Source organism: Argiope bruennichi, chromosome 4 (assembly GCF_947563725.1).
Source record: "Argiope bruennichi chromosome 4, qqArgBrue1.1, whole genome shotgun sequence".
NCBI classification, from domain to species: domain Eukaryota; kingdom Metazoa; phylum Arthropoda; class Arachnida; order Araneae; family Araneidae; genus Argiope; species Argiope bruennichi.
Genome location: NC_079154.1, coordinates 20,328,613 through 20,342,898, shown reverse-complemented (window position 1 = coordinate 20,342,898; position 14,286 = coordinate 20,328,613).

The window sequence follows — 14,286 nt, the reverse complement described above, 5'->3', positions numbered from 1 at the left end:
ATTAGGAATCAGCTCCTGAAGCCCAACACTGTATCGATTTGGCTAATTTTTGATTAATATAAAACTCATTGACACATCAATACGCCATCAATGGTCGCCTTGTTTCAATTATTGAGAAAATCTCAAAAATACAATAGTATTATGCATTTTTTGTGGGGAAAGAATTTTGATGGAGTTACCAGGCAGAACTATCAAATAAAATATTCAATAGATGGATTTTTCAAATTTTTATTTCAAATAAAAATTTATTACTCCTAAAAGCATCACCTCCTCAATCAGCCTAAATATTAGAGAGATATTCCTTTCTCAGTGGCACGACAGCCCCGCTTCTGAAGAATTTTCCCTGGGCCCTGGCCTTCTGAAGAAGGCCTTCTTCCATGCCTCTCTTTTCTTGGCCATGGTCTTCCAATTAATCACTTTTAAAGTGGCGAAGTCCCTTCTAGGTAATCAACCCATCTGAGGTTGGGTCAGCCCCTAGTTCTTGTTCCAGTGGGCTTGTCCAAGAATATTTTCTGCATTGTACGCTCCCTGTTCATTCTAATAATGTGGCCAGCCCATTTAATCCTTTGAATTTTTATGTATTTCACGACGTCGAGTTCCTTGTAGGCACGGTAAAGTTCTAAATTTGAGAGTCTGTGCCAAATGTCATCAACTTGTATTCCTCCAAAAATAGCTCTTAGTATCTGACGTTCAAAGATACCAAGGGCATTTTCGTCTTTTTGTGTCATTGTCCAGGTTTCTGAAGAGTATGTGAGTATAGGTCTAATTAGACATTTATACATTAATAACTTTGTTTTTCTTTTAATTAAATTTGATTTTAAATATTTCTTCAATCGGTGAAAGCAACTATTGGCAGCTTTAATTCTCCTCTGTACTTCAGGTGTGATATTATTATTAATGTTAATCTCAGAGCCCACATATATAAAGTTCTCAACTTCCACAAATTTATAAGTACCTATTTGCAGGTGAGTAGCAGTCTGTAACCGTTGTGCATTGCATGTATTTAGTTTTTTTCCTGGTTTATAGTAAGGTGCGTTTTACCTGCCTCTTTTTCCAAGGCCAGAAATGCCTGTTTCAGATCAGAAGGTGTTCTTGCAATGAAGTCTATGTCATCGGCCAATGCAAAGATTTGTACAGATTTATAGAATATGTTTCCTCTTATGTTGATTTTTGAGTAACGAATAATTTTTTTCTAATGCTATGTTGAAGAGCAGGCATGCCAGTGCGTTACCTTGCCTAACCCCATTTCTAATTTCCATTGTTTCTGAAAAATCTCCCTGGATTTTAACTCTCAGCATGTTTTTACTCAACGTAAGGGCAATGAGTCTTACAAGCTTGTCAGGGATATTAATTTCTCGCATAGCTTCAATGAGTAGCTTTCTATTTATGCTATTATAGGCAGTTTTGAAATCCACAAAGAGATGGTAGGTTCCAATTCCAAATTCCTTGGGGGGGGGGGGGTTCTAGAATCTGTCAACTGTTAAATATTTGGCCAATTGTGAATCTCCCTTTCCTAAATCAGCATTTATAATCTCTAATAATGTTTTCCACAAATGGGAAAAATCTATTAAACAGAATGTTTGAAAAAAATATGTAAGCAGTACACAGTAGACTAACACCTCTGTAATTTGAGCATTCAAGAATGTCTCCTTGTTTGTGTATGAGATAAACTGTGTTTGAGATAGATCTCCCTGTCCCACACTGATCAAATGATATGGTGTAGTGTTTTCACCCCATTTGGTCCCGAGGTTTCGATTAAGTAAGGAGATATTGCAACATAAAATTTAGACATTGTCCAATAGGGTAAAACGAAAATGGCTTTATTTCTTTTTTTTAAGATTTTAGTTTGGTAATAGTGAGGAAAAATTGCCTTTTACGTTCAAAAACAAAATTTAAAAATTTGGTTGCACTATTACATTATCTTGAAGTGCCGCAAAGAGCTAGAAATTTGTAGAAACATAGAAAAATTGTAAATTTAAAAAAGGACCTAGTAGTCAAATAAACAAATTGTAAAAATACCAATACAAAACTTTAAAAAAACGAATTATATGAATTATGAAATATAAGAATATTGGCAGCCGTCTGTTCAAGTATAATTAATTGGATACAAGTTTGTTTCATTCCATTAATTTAGCATGCAGTATCAATTTCTGTCACTTCTGTACCAATAATAAAGACGTGTGTCTATTTGTGTGTGTGCGTGCGTGTTGGCGTTCTACATGGTAGATTGTTTGACCTATAGATACATAATTTGATACATATATATATGTTGCAGTGAAAACCCAAAATCAGTCAAAACGTGAATTAACTAGGGAAAACGCGCTTTAACTGACAGCGATAGTGAAAACCCGAATTAACTAGGGAAAACGCGTTTTAACTGACAGCGCTAGTGAAAATCCGAATTAACTAGGGAAACCGTTTTTAAATGACATCGCTTCTTTTCTAGTTATTTAAGGTATTATCCACTTAAAACCATATGAATCTATATTTCTTGCTTCTGAAATTTTTAAAGTAAGTGCTATCATCTAGTTTTATTCATGCTCAAACGTGTTTGTGCTTTTGATTTATTTACGATAAGTGAAGGAAATGTTAATGCTTTCTGCGCCAAAAATGGGAAAAATAAATTTTTTGAACAATTACAGTTTTCTACTGTACTTGGTAGATTGTTTGAACTATAGATACATAATTTGATACATATATATATGTTACAGTGAAAACCCAAAATCAGTCAAAACGTGAATTAACTAGGGAAAACGAAAAGATGAAAATGCCCTTGGTATCTTTGAACGTCAGATCCTAAGAGCTATTTTTGGAGGAATACAAGTTGATGACATTTGGCACAGACGCTCAAATTTAGAACTTTACCGTGCCTACAAGGAACTCGACGTCGTGAAATACATAAAAATTCAAAAGATTAAATGGGCTGGCCACATTATTAGAATGAACAGGGAGCGTACAATGCAGAAAATATTCTTGGACAAGCCCACTGGAACAAGAACTAGGGGCTGACCCAACCTCAGATGGGTTGATTACCTAGAAGGGACTTCGCCACTTTAAAAGTGATTAACTGGAAGACCATGGCCAAGAAAAGAGAGGCATGGAAGAAGGCCTTCTTCAGAAGGCCAGGGCCCAGGGAAAATTCTTCAGAAGCGGGGCTGTCGTGCCACTGAGGAAGGAATATCTCCCTAATATTTAGGCTGATTGAGGAGGTGATGCTTTTAGGAGTAATAAATTTTTATTTGAAATAAAAATTTGAAAAATCGATCTATTGAATATTTTATTTGATAGTTCTGCCTGGTAACTCCATCAAAATTCTTTCCCCACAAAAAATGCATAGTACTATTGTACTCACAAGGGAGCTAGAACCAACCAGCATGGCGGACGCTTCACATCCTCAATTATGATATACCCCCTCGTAGGACTCTATATTTAATATAAAAGTTGCCAAATTCGACTAACTAATTCAGAGTGCGTTAGCAAGCATCAAGAGGGTGAATAATTATCATGAATCATAAGGTCGTAAATCACATTTAGTCGATGAAAATCACTAAAGTAGAATGATCAAATGAATGCGCGGATTACAAGCAATCCATCGGTGTTCGCTGTGCAATTACCATCGTGGTCACATCATCAAACAATTCCTATAAAAATAATTCCTCCCCTATTTTACATCAAATTAATGTTTTTCTGCTTATTAGTTGATCCTTTTTGTACCACTCTAAGTCACACTCTTCATAACGATTTTTTCGATTTCCTCCCATTAAACGAGATTTGAGAACTCATATTTTCTGGCAATTTTTTGTCCTCCCGATGCCTACTATCACCTTTTTAAATTTGTCAGTCGAATTCGATAATATACTGTATATGTAAAGCACAGTTTAAAATAAAATATTAGAGTCTTTTGTAATAAGGGGTGATTCATCAAATTTTGTTGACACGATTTAATTAATCTTATAATTTTGTAGACAAACAGCTGGTCATCAAAAGCTGCTATATATATTTTAAAAACTTATATGAATCTATTGTTATAATTTTAATCTATTTATGATTAAATCATCATCAACACTGAAATGCTTCCTTTCCTTTGCAAATAGTTGTTTAAAAAATATATAACTTTTATTGAAATAGTGACATTAATAATATTTAAGAATTTTTCAGTCCTATTTGTCAAACTTTTGAACTGAATGTACACCTATTATTGAAGTTTAATGATATAAAAATGTCACAAAAAATTAGTTTTTAAATGTCCTTCTTCTGTTTATGAAATTCCACTATATGGTGCTAACTTTGCTGATTGATTGGCTCATTCAAAGTGTCTGAAGCATCCCGTCTTTTCAAAATGAAAAATACCACAGTAAGAATATGCTGTGGAATAACATTAAATAATTGCCGACTGATTGACGATTACATTACTTTCTCTATGTATATGTCTTTTAGCAGAGTAAAAAGCAGAGTGAACCAACTTATAAAAGTTGGAAATTAATCTTAAAATTCATTAGAAATTATTTTTTCAAAAACATTTTTTTTGTCTGTGTATTTATTTATACTAGTTCGTTGAGGGTATTAGTTATATTTAATTTTAGTTAAATCATTTGCAAGGGAGGGGGGGGGGTCAAATGAAAAGGTACGAAACGTCGTAACAACTTAACCGTTAACATATTTGTAAACCGTATACATATTTGCTATGGGAGAACGTAGCGAGACATTTGGGGATGCGATTGCAGGCTCTTAGAAAGAGCGCCGTCATATTGACGCGGCAGGTTCGCTACTTGTTGAATTCCTCGAGCACAAAAGAACCATTAACTCTGATGTGAGGCACTCCGAAGACTACGCAGCCCATCAAGAACAAAAGACCTGGGCTATTCACAGAGGGTGCGGTTCTGCTCCATGATAACGAGCGTCCACATGTCTCCAGGGTCATACACGTGGAACTGGCCAAGTTCAAGTGGGAGAAGCTCGACCATAAGCCCTACAGCCCGGACATGTCACCCTGCGATTTTTTTGTGTTTGGTCGCCTGAAAAAACACTTGAAAAGGAAACGCTTAACTAGGCCAGCGAACTCACGGACGCTGTGAAGAATTGGGTCTCGTCAAGGCCTCAAGAATTCTGAGAATAAGGAATCCTTCAGTTCTTTAATCAATGGGATCATTGTGCTCAGGCCTATGGTGTATACTTTAAATAAAGTCTTCATTTATACCGACAGTGTCGTTTCGTACCTTTTCATTTGAACACCTCTTGTATAAGAGTTGGAAATTAATCTTAAAATTCATTAAAAATTATTTTTTCAAAAACAATTTTTTTTGTCTGTATATTTATTTATACAAGTTCGTTGAAACTGGAAATTAAACAAAAGAATATTTTTTAAAATTTACTGAAATTCAGTAAAAATTTACAAATTGATAACATTGATATTAAATTGATTTTTTAAATTTTAAAATGAAGTAAAATTTAGTTTGTACAATAATATTTTCAGGAGAGATTGCGAGAAAATAGCAAGATTTTGTTTTATTCTTAAATAATCAAAATTCTAATTAATATATTTTTAAACACTCACCGAAGTGCACATTCTCAACTTCCAAGAGATATACGTGCCAAATTTGAAAGCTGTAAGTCAAATGGTCTGGCCTATAGGGCGCCGAAACGCACACTTTTTTTATTATATATATATATATATATATATATATATATATATATATATATATATATATATATATATATATATATATATATATATATATATACAGTGGTGGCCAAAATTGTGGACATTTTTTAAAATCGTTCTCTTTTTTAAATTTGTATGCTTATTGAAAGTGTTACATTTCACAAAATGTAAACTCTTATATTTCATTTTAAAGAGAATTAAATGCTAATTTCAATACAAAAAGCAAAAATCAAATATTTGCAATACAAAAAAGTTATTCTTACTTTAATCTGAATAACAACACAGTGATGAAGTGGATTGTAATTTCTAACTTAAATGAGAAATCAATATTCTTGTTCTGGGAACCAATCAAATGTTAATAACTGCTAGCAGAAGCTGACATCGTGTTTAAATTTAGAACAAGTCATTATTGTGCTTTTTTCTGTAGAAGAAAGACTGTTTTTTTTATGTAATCAAATAGCAAGTTAGAATTTTTGTTAAACTTTTTAATATATGGTTGGAATTTTTGTAAATATTTCTAATATTTAGCCAAGAAGCAATGACATCTAATAGAAGAATAGATTGGACACCTAGAAAGAGATTATTATGTTACATGAATCTGGTCTTTACTATGCTGAAATTGCAAAACAAGTGGGTGGTTTAGTGACTACATCTAGACTACAGTTTTGTTTACGATATTCGAAGACAAATTCAATAAAAAACAAAGCAGGAAATGGCTGAAAAAGGTTCATCACATCTGTTGATCACAGGAGAATAAAGTTTATGTCTCCAATCTGAATGAAGAATAGAAGAATGTCATCAATGTCTATCCGAAGTCAATTGAATGATGCTGTCATTAATGTCAGTTCAAGAACAATCAGGAGAAGATTATTAGATGTTGGAGTAAGAGGTAGAATTCAGCAAAGAAATCCTAATCTCAATTTACAGCAGTGTATAAAAAGATTACAGTGGGCAAAGAAATACATTAATTGGACAGATGATCAGTGGTCACAAGTTATACAGAGTGATAAAACAAAGATATTGTTATTCGGTAGTGATGGCGAAAATATATAAGACATAGAATAGGTAAAAAACTACAACCTGATTGCCTTCAGGCAACTATGAAGAACTCAGTTAGTGTTCTGATTAGTGTTATGGTCATGCATGTCTGTAGACGGTGTTGGTCTCCTTCACGTTATCGATGGGACATTAAATGCAAGAAAATACATTAACACTATTCAAGAACCAAAACTTACACCTACCATCAGTGATCTCTTTCCCAACAATACATCATTTATTTTTCAGCAGGAATCAGCCCCTTGCCACACAGAAAAAATATTGAAAGCGTGGTTTAGTACAAAGAGCATTGAATTGTTATCATGGCCAAGAAACAGTCCTGGTCTCAAAATTATTGAGAACTTATGGAACCGTTTGAAAACTCTTGTACATATGAAGCTTTCATCATATAAAAGAGAATTAATTGAGGCTATAATTGTTTTCTTGCATCATACAATAACGAAGGAAGAGCTTAAAACTCCCGTCAGCTCAATAAAACATCAGTGTGAAGCTGAAATAAAAAAATAAAGGCTATCCTACTAAGTACTGATAAATCACTGCAGTCATCAGCATTTCATGTATCTTGATAATTATTGCTGCTCAACTTTTTTTGTATTGTAAATATTTTAATTTTGCTTTTTGTATTGAAATCAGCATTAAATTCTCTTTAAAATGGTATATAATATTTTGCATTTTGTGAAACATTATGTTTTCTATAAACATACAAATTTGGGAAATAAAAAAATTTTCAAAAGTGTCCACAATTTTGACCACCACTGTATATATATATATATATATATATATATATATATATAGAGAGAGAGAGAGAGAGAGAGAGAGAAAGAAAGAGAGAAAGAAACAAAGAGAGAGAGAGAAAGAAAAAATACTTTTCCAGTGCTTTTATATTGTCAGATTTTGATAGAGATTTTCTACACGTGTCGAATTTAGGTAAGCAAATTAGAGTGATCTTTTAGAGGAATGTGCTAGGCTTGCCATTTTTTATCCCTTGACTCGGTTCGTGTGAAAGTGCATGTTCACAGCACTTCTGCAACACTTACTAAAGAATTAAACCTTTCAGAACCTAGTTTGCAGTAAGAATTAACATAATCAGCTCTTGTTAACCTCATAGCAACACGTTCATAAAAGCTAACTTTTCCCATGCAAACACAACGTGCCCGTGTCAATTAAACCTCGATTTTATTTTATGTGGAATAAGGTTTTCGAAAACAGGCTTAAAACATTCATGAAAAATTTGATTAAAAATAGAAAATGGATATGTTAAAGAATTAGTATCATTCAAAAAAAAATTTTTAATTAAATTTTTTTTTTTAATTTTAAAGTGATGTCAAGCTCTTTTTGGATTGTGAGATTGTGAAATGTTACAGCGAAAAAACGCCAAAATTTCTTATTATTTTGAATTAAAATAATAATTAATGTTTTAAAAAATCCCTCTAATTTTTCACATCTCCATACACCGAAATATATATGTTCAAAATTTGGTAGCTGTAGGTCAACACACACACACACTCGTTTTCAATATCAATATAGATTAAATATTAATTATGTATCTTTATGTTTGTGATATTGTGTTTATTTGCTCAAAGACATATAGACAAAAAAAAGTGTCTCTGCCCTTTTTTCAATTAATTTTTCCCAACATTTTACAGAAATGTATATAAGTGATATTAAAATACTAAATTTCATCATTATCCTCAATGCGCTTATGGCTTATTGTACTCAAAAACAATTTGAATCATAATTATAATAAAAAAAAGAATGTTTTTTTCTGACTCTGAGAGGTCTCAAACTTAGAAATTTGGTGAAATCTCAGGGTCGAATTTTTTGACAATTAGAACACTTTCTGGCTTTATACTTAGTACAAGGGAAAGTCATAAACGAAATACAGAGCAACGTGATATTCAATAACAGAGACGCTTATATTGTTGGAAACAGTGCCATCTCTTATAATATAATATTTGTTATAATTGTTGATAACAGCAAGATTTAACAAAATAGTGCATTGTTGAAAATGTATTGTTTGTCGTAGAAAACACAAAACTAATCAGAATGCAAAAATACATTTGATCAAAGCGCAACTTAATCTGAAATCTACAAATAAAAACTCATTTGGCATAATATTTTGGAACTCTAACTGACAAAAATGGAAACAAAAACATTGGAAATACTTATCCTGGTCACGTGGCTCTGGTTTGGAGTTAGAATAGCATTTTTTTCATCTTGGGATATTATTTACTTCTGGCCAACAATAAAATATTTGGATACCCTTTTGGAAGAGAGCCTCAAAAAAGAAAAAAATTCTTTAAAATCTCAAGCTAAAATCTCAGAAGATCCATCAATACCCATTTCAGCAGATGATAAAAAAGGAAATTTTTCAGCTACATTTCAAGCATATCATCCAACAGATTATAAATCTGTACCTATCGAAAAACTCATGGACAGAGAAATAACAAAATTCGCCGAATCATTCCGCAAAAATTGAAATTTTAAAAAACTGACCAAAAAAAATAATAACCTTGAAAGCAATAGAAAAAGAAGAGAAATTATATCAACTGGGAACACACCAAAATTCAAAGAACTGCCTCATCAAACTCAAAATTCTTCAGTATTGAACCATTCAAGAAGACTACAAATTTTAAAAACAAGGAACCCTCCAAAAAAATAAATAAATATGATGGAAAAAGCAAAAGAAAACGCAAAAAACCCAGTAAAAGTAAAAAAAAATAAGACCGAAATCAATTATTAGCAACAGTTCAGAAGAAATCTCAAGCCATCCTAACTTGTCACCAGAGCGATGTGTTCAGCCCAAAAAATTAAAAAAAAAAAACATTATTTTTTATCCTTCTAAATTTTTAATTTTTTTTTTCTTTTATCTGTGATATTTTTAGTCTGTGATACATTTTGACTGTGATATATTTTTACTGTGATATTTATAAGCTTATCTGTGATATATTTTGATTGTGATATTTTTTTTGACTGTGATATTTTTTTAGACTGTGATATTTTTTTAGACTGTGATATTTATACCCTTATCTGTGATATTTATAAGCTTATCTGTGATATATTTTGACTGTGATATTTTTCAGACTGTGATAATTATAAGCATATCTGTGATATTTTTTTGACTGTGATATTTATAAGCGTATCTGTGATAATTATAAGCGTATCTGTGATATTTTTTTGACTGTGATATTTATAAGCGTATCTGTGATAATTATAAGCGTATCTGTGATAATTATAAGCGTATCTGTGATATTTATAAGCTTATCTGTGATATATTTTGGCTGTGATATTTTTTAGACTGTGATATATATAAGCGTATCTGTGATATTTTTTAGACTGTGATATATATAAGCATATCTGTGATATTTTTTAGACTGTGATATATATAAGCGTATCTGTGATATTTTTAGACTGTGATATATATAAGCGTATCTGTGATATTTTTTAGACTGTGATATATATAAGCATATCTGTGATATTTTTTAGACTGTGATATATATAAGCGTATCTGTGATATCTATAAGCACATCTGTGATATTTATTTATGAGCTTTTTTTTTCTGTGATATGTATATAATTTTTTGTTTTATTATGTTGTAAAATATTTAAGTGTATATAGTTATATTAAAAATATTTAAATCTTTAAAAAATTAAAATGTTAAATATACGTACAAAAAAATTTAAAACTTAAAATGTCTATAAAAGAATTCAATGTACGTTTTTAACGTATTCATTGTACTGTTGGTATGTAATAAATACATATAAAAAATACGAGGGTCTCGATTATTTAGTGTTTATACAATTATTTCACTTATATTGTGTTTGAAAAATACGAAGACTTCATGCAGTAATAAATTAATCAAATTTGTCATATCGATACGTAGATCAGAAGAATTTAAATAATTTTATACCCAAATTAAAATTTGTAGCTACCATTGTCCAAAATGCATTTATTAAATAAATTTTTATTCATAGCTTATATCGTATGTCGAATTTTTTAGAAGTGTATCTTAACTTATAGCATAAAATAAATATAATGCTTTAAACCAAATTAGAAATAAATAATAAGTTAAAGATGAAAATGGAACAAAAAAAAAATGATGAATCTGGCCTGAGTCACCTTCAGGCAGGGATTCAAACCAGGGTTTTTTTCTATGAAGCGTCTGAATTTCGTCTCAAAATATTAATCCTTCGCGCCCAACTAAGAAATAGTATCATAAAATCAAAGACAATAAATTGCACAATAATAAGCAAAATAGTATTTCAAAAAATTTTAATCTAAGCCAGACCAAAGTAAAAATGAATCAAACCAAACTACAAAAAGACCATTTAATCATAAAACCATTAAACATCAATAGAATATAAAATCAAAGAACATACCAGGTGAAAGTAAAAATTCCAAAAACTTTGTGAAGAAAATAATTATATCAGTGCAAACTCACAATGTTAAACTAAATTTCATTTTTCCCGCGTTTAAAGCTGCATATACCTACAAGCTTGATCAAAGTGCCTCGACATCATAATAAATAAATTGAATGATCTCAGCGCCATCAATCTAGTTAAAAAAAAAAAACCAAAATGAATAAAGTAGAAGGCATATCTTTAGTTATGATAAAATAGAATATGTTCAAAAAATAGATAACCGGTCTCTTATAAAAACTTCTATATAGCAAATGTTTTTGAGAAAATCATTAGAAGTTAAGTTTTTAACGAAATTGTTTGTTGCTTCAATATAAGAAATTTCTTTATTGCAGTTTTTTAATCCTATTAAATTGTAAGAAAATCAAATTTATGAAAACTTTAGAGTTTAAATTAGAATGGTAATTACTAAGTTTTTCCACTAAAAACTTCTGTTTTTACGCCCTGATAGGTAGCTTTGTGTTGATTTTCGTTCGTTTCAGTTAAACTTAAATCTTTTGGCTAACAATTATTAACATGAGCATTAAGAAAAATGTTTAAGAAATTAGCATGTTTAAGAAAATTAAGTCCTCAATATATCTCCAACCGTTTATTAAATTCAGTTTAATTATTTTTTTTCTCATACTAATGCAGAAAAATATTGGCTAAAGAACTTGAAAAAGCTGTTCCCATTGGAATTCCCTTTACTTGTTTATAAAAACTTATTCCGTTAAAAACATAATTTTTTGTGAATATTGAATTTACATAATTCAAGGCAGTTTTTGTTTTTTGTCATAATATTTCTGTTTAAATATTCGTCATATATAAAAATACAGACGTTTATTAATTTTTCATAACATAGATTTGTGCACAAATTTTCAAAATCGTAAGTACTAAGCTTATTAATATTGTTATTTTTTTTAAAATCCAGAACTTATTTGTTACTATTGATTATAAAGGTATCCTCATCTTGAATTTTATTCAAGATAATTTTTAAGTATTTAAAGAAAAGTTTTCCCATGTAGTAATTATAACTGCCAGTGCTGCAAGTTACAAATCTAAATTTCAATGGATTTTTTTATGAAATTTAACTGTTGGAAACAAATAAGGATAGTTTCAAGAGCAATTCTTAATCTTTTTTTTTCTTTTTTTAGTGAATGCTAGCGTTCTTTTATCCAATTCTTTTTTCCCGGTACTGTAGCGATGTGTTCAGACCAAAAGTTAAGAAACTATTATGAAAAAAAAAAAAAAAACTGAACTATTTTGAATGAATAATGTCTATTCCGTATATAATTTAATTATTGTTTTTTAATCTTTCTAAATATTTAAAAAAAATTCTGATGAAAAGACGTAGTCCAGTCAGGGCGAATTTGACGAAACGTTATAATGCAGTAATAACGTCGGTGAATGAAAAAAATTTAAATCGTGATGATATTGAAATAAAGCTTTATTCTTTAGAAAAAGTTGTTACTAATTTGGCAGAATTGGATGACAGCGTATGTAAAGCAATAGTAGCTGCTAAATCTGAAGAATATGAAAAAGAGTACGAAAAAATAGAAAAATATCGCGACAAATTAGATGCTGCACGGATTCGTGTAAAAACATGTTTAGAAAAGCTTTCTTCTATATCCGAAGGGCCGGAATCAGTTAATGTGGAGGAAGTTAAATTAAAACTTCCCAAAATAGAATTAATTAAGTTTGGCCGTGAAGTTAAAGATTGGCTCAGCTTTTGGAGCCAATTTGGCAGAATTCACGAAGACTTTACCATCGGCGATGAAGTAAAATTTCAATATCTCATACAGAGTACAATAATAGGCAGTAGAGCGCGGGAAATAGTTGATAGTTATCTGCCAGCTGCAAAAAATTATGCTTAAGTTGTTAACAGTCTGAAGGCTAGATTTGACTGTGAAGAACTTCTTGTTGAATACTATGTAAGAGAACTACTTTCATTGGTAGTAAAAAATGTTATTAATATGAATTCAAAATTGAATATAATGCAATTCTATGTTAAATTGGAATCATATTTAAGGTCACTGGAATCTATTGGTGTAACTACCGAAAAATATGCTGCTATGTTTTTTCCCGCTAGTGGAATCTTGCATTCATGAATATTTATTGAGAGTTTGTCTACGAAATCCAATGAAAAATAAAGTAGACGATACAAATTCTTATGGCGAATAATTGTCGCAATTGCTATTATTTCTCCGAACGGAAGTTGAAGGGGAAGAGAGGATTTTGATGATAAAATCAGGCTTCAATTCCACAGAAATTCGGAGGCAGAGTAAAAAAATATCGAGAATAAGAAACTCTTGTTCCCATGCTAATGATTTGGTTTACGAAGCAAAATCTTTGAAATCTTGTCTATTTTGTGGAAAAGTCCTTAATTCTGACGACTGTTTCAAAGCACAAAAAATGTCTTCGGAAGAAAAACAAGACATTTTAAAGAAGAATAAGGCTTGCTTTATCTATTTAAAGGTTGGACACGTTTCTATAAAATGTAAATCTAGTGTTCAGTATATACTTTGTCAGCGAAGACATTGGACAATTATGTGTCCTGAAAAGTTAAATAACGCCAAATCTAACGCCGCAGAATGTACCAGGACTGCAGGAAGTAGAGCGTTATCAAATCAAAGCGAACTGGAAATTCTTTTGCAGACACTTTTAGTATTAATTGAGACGGGTGGAAGAAGCAAAGTGGTAACAGCATTATTCGATACAGGATCGCAAAGATCATATATTTTGAAGTTTACCATTAATCAAACGAAAATAATCACAGAACGAAGCCAAAATTTAAAGCATGTAGTATTTGGAGGCGCTAGTTCCAAGAAGAAACATAATTGTTATGAACTGTCAGTAAGCAATTTGAAGAAAAATTATTCTTGTAGGATACAAGTTTTGGATCAGGATATTATTTGTGGTTTTATTCCTAGTATACAAAGGGATCCATGGGTCAAGAAGCTACAGAATAAAAGTATATCCATTTCACTGATGTTGGGAAAAGCTGGATGTCTATAGAGTTGTTGATAGGAGCTGATTATGCTGGAAATCTCTTCACAGAAAGTATATGTTCCTTGTCATCTGGTTTGATTTCGATCGAAACCTATTTGGATTGGAGTGTAATGGGAAAATCCTCTATATCTCTTTTTATTTACAGTAATGACATTTCATACC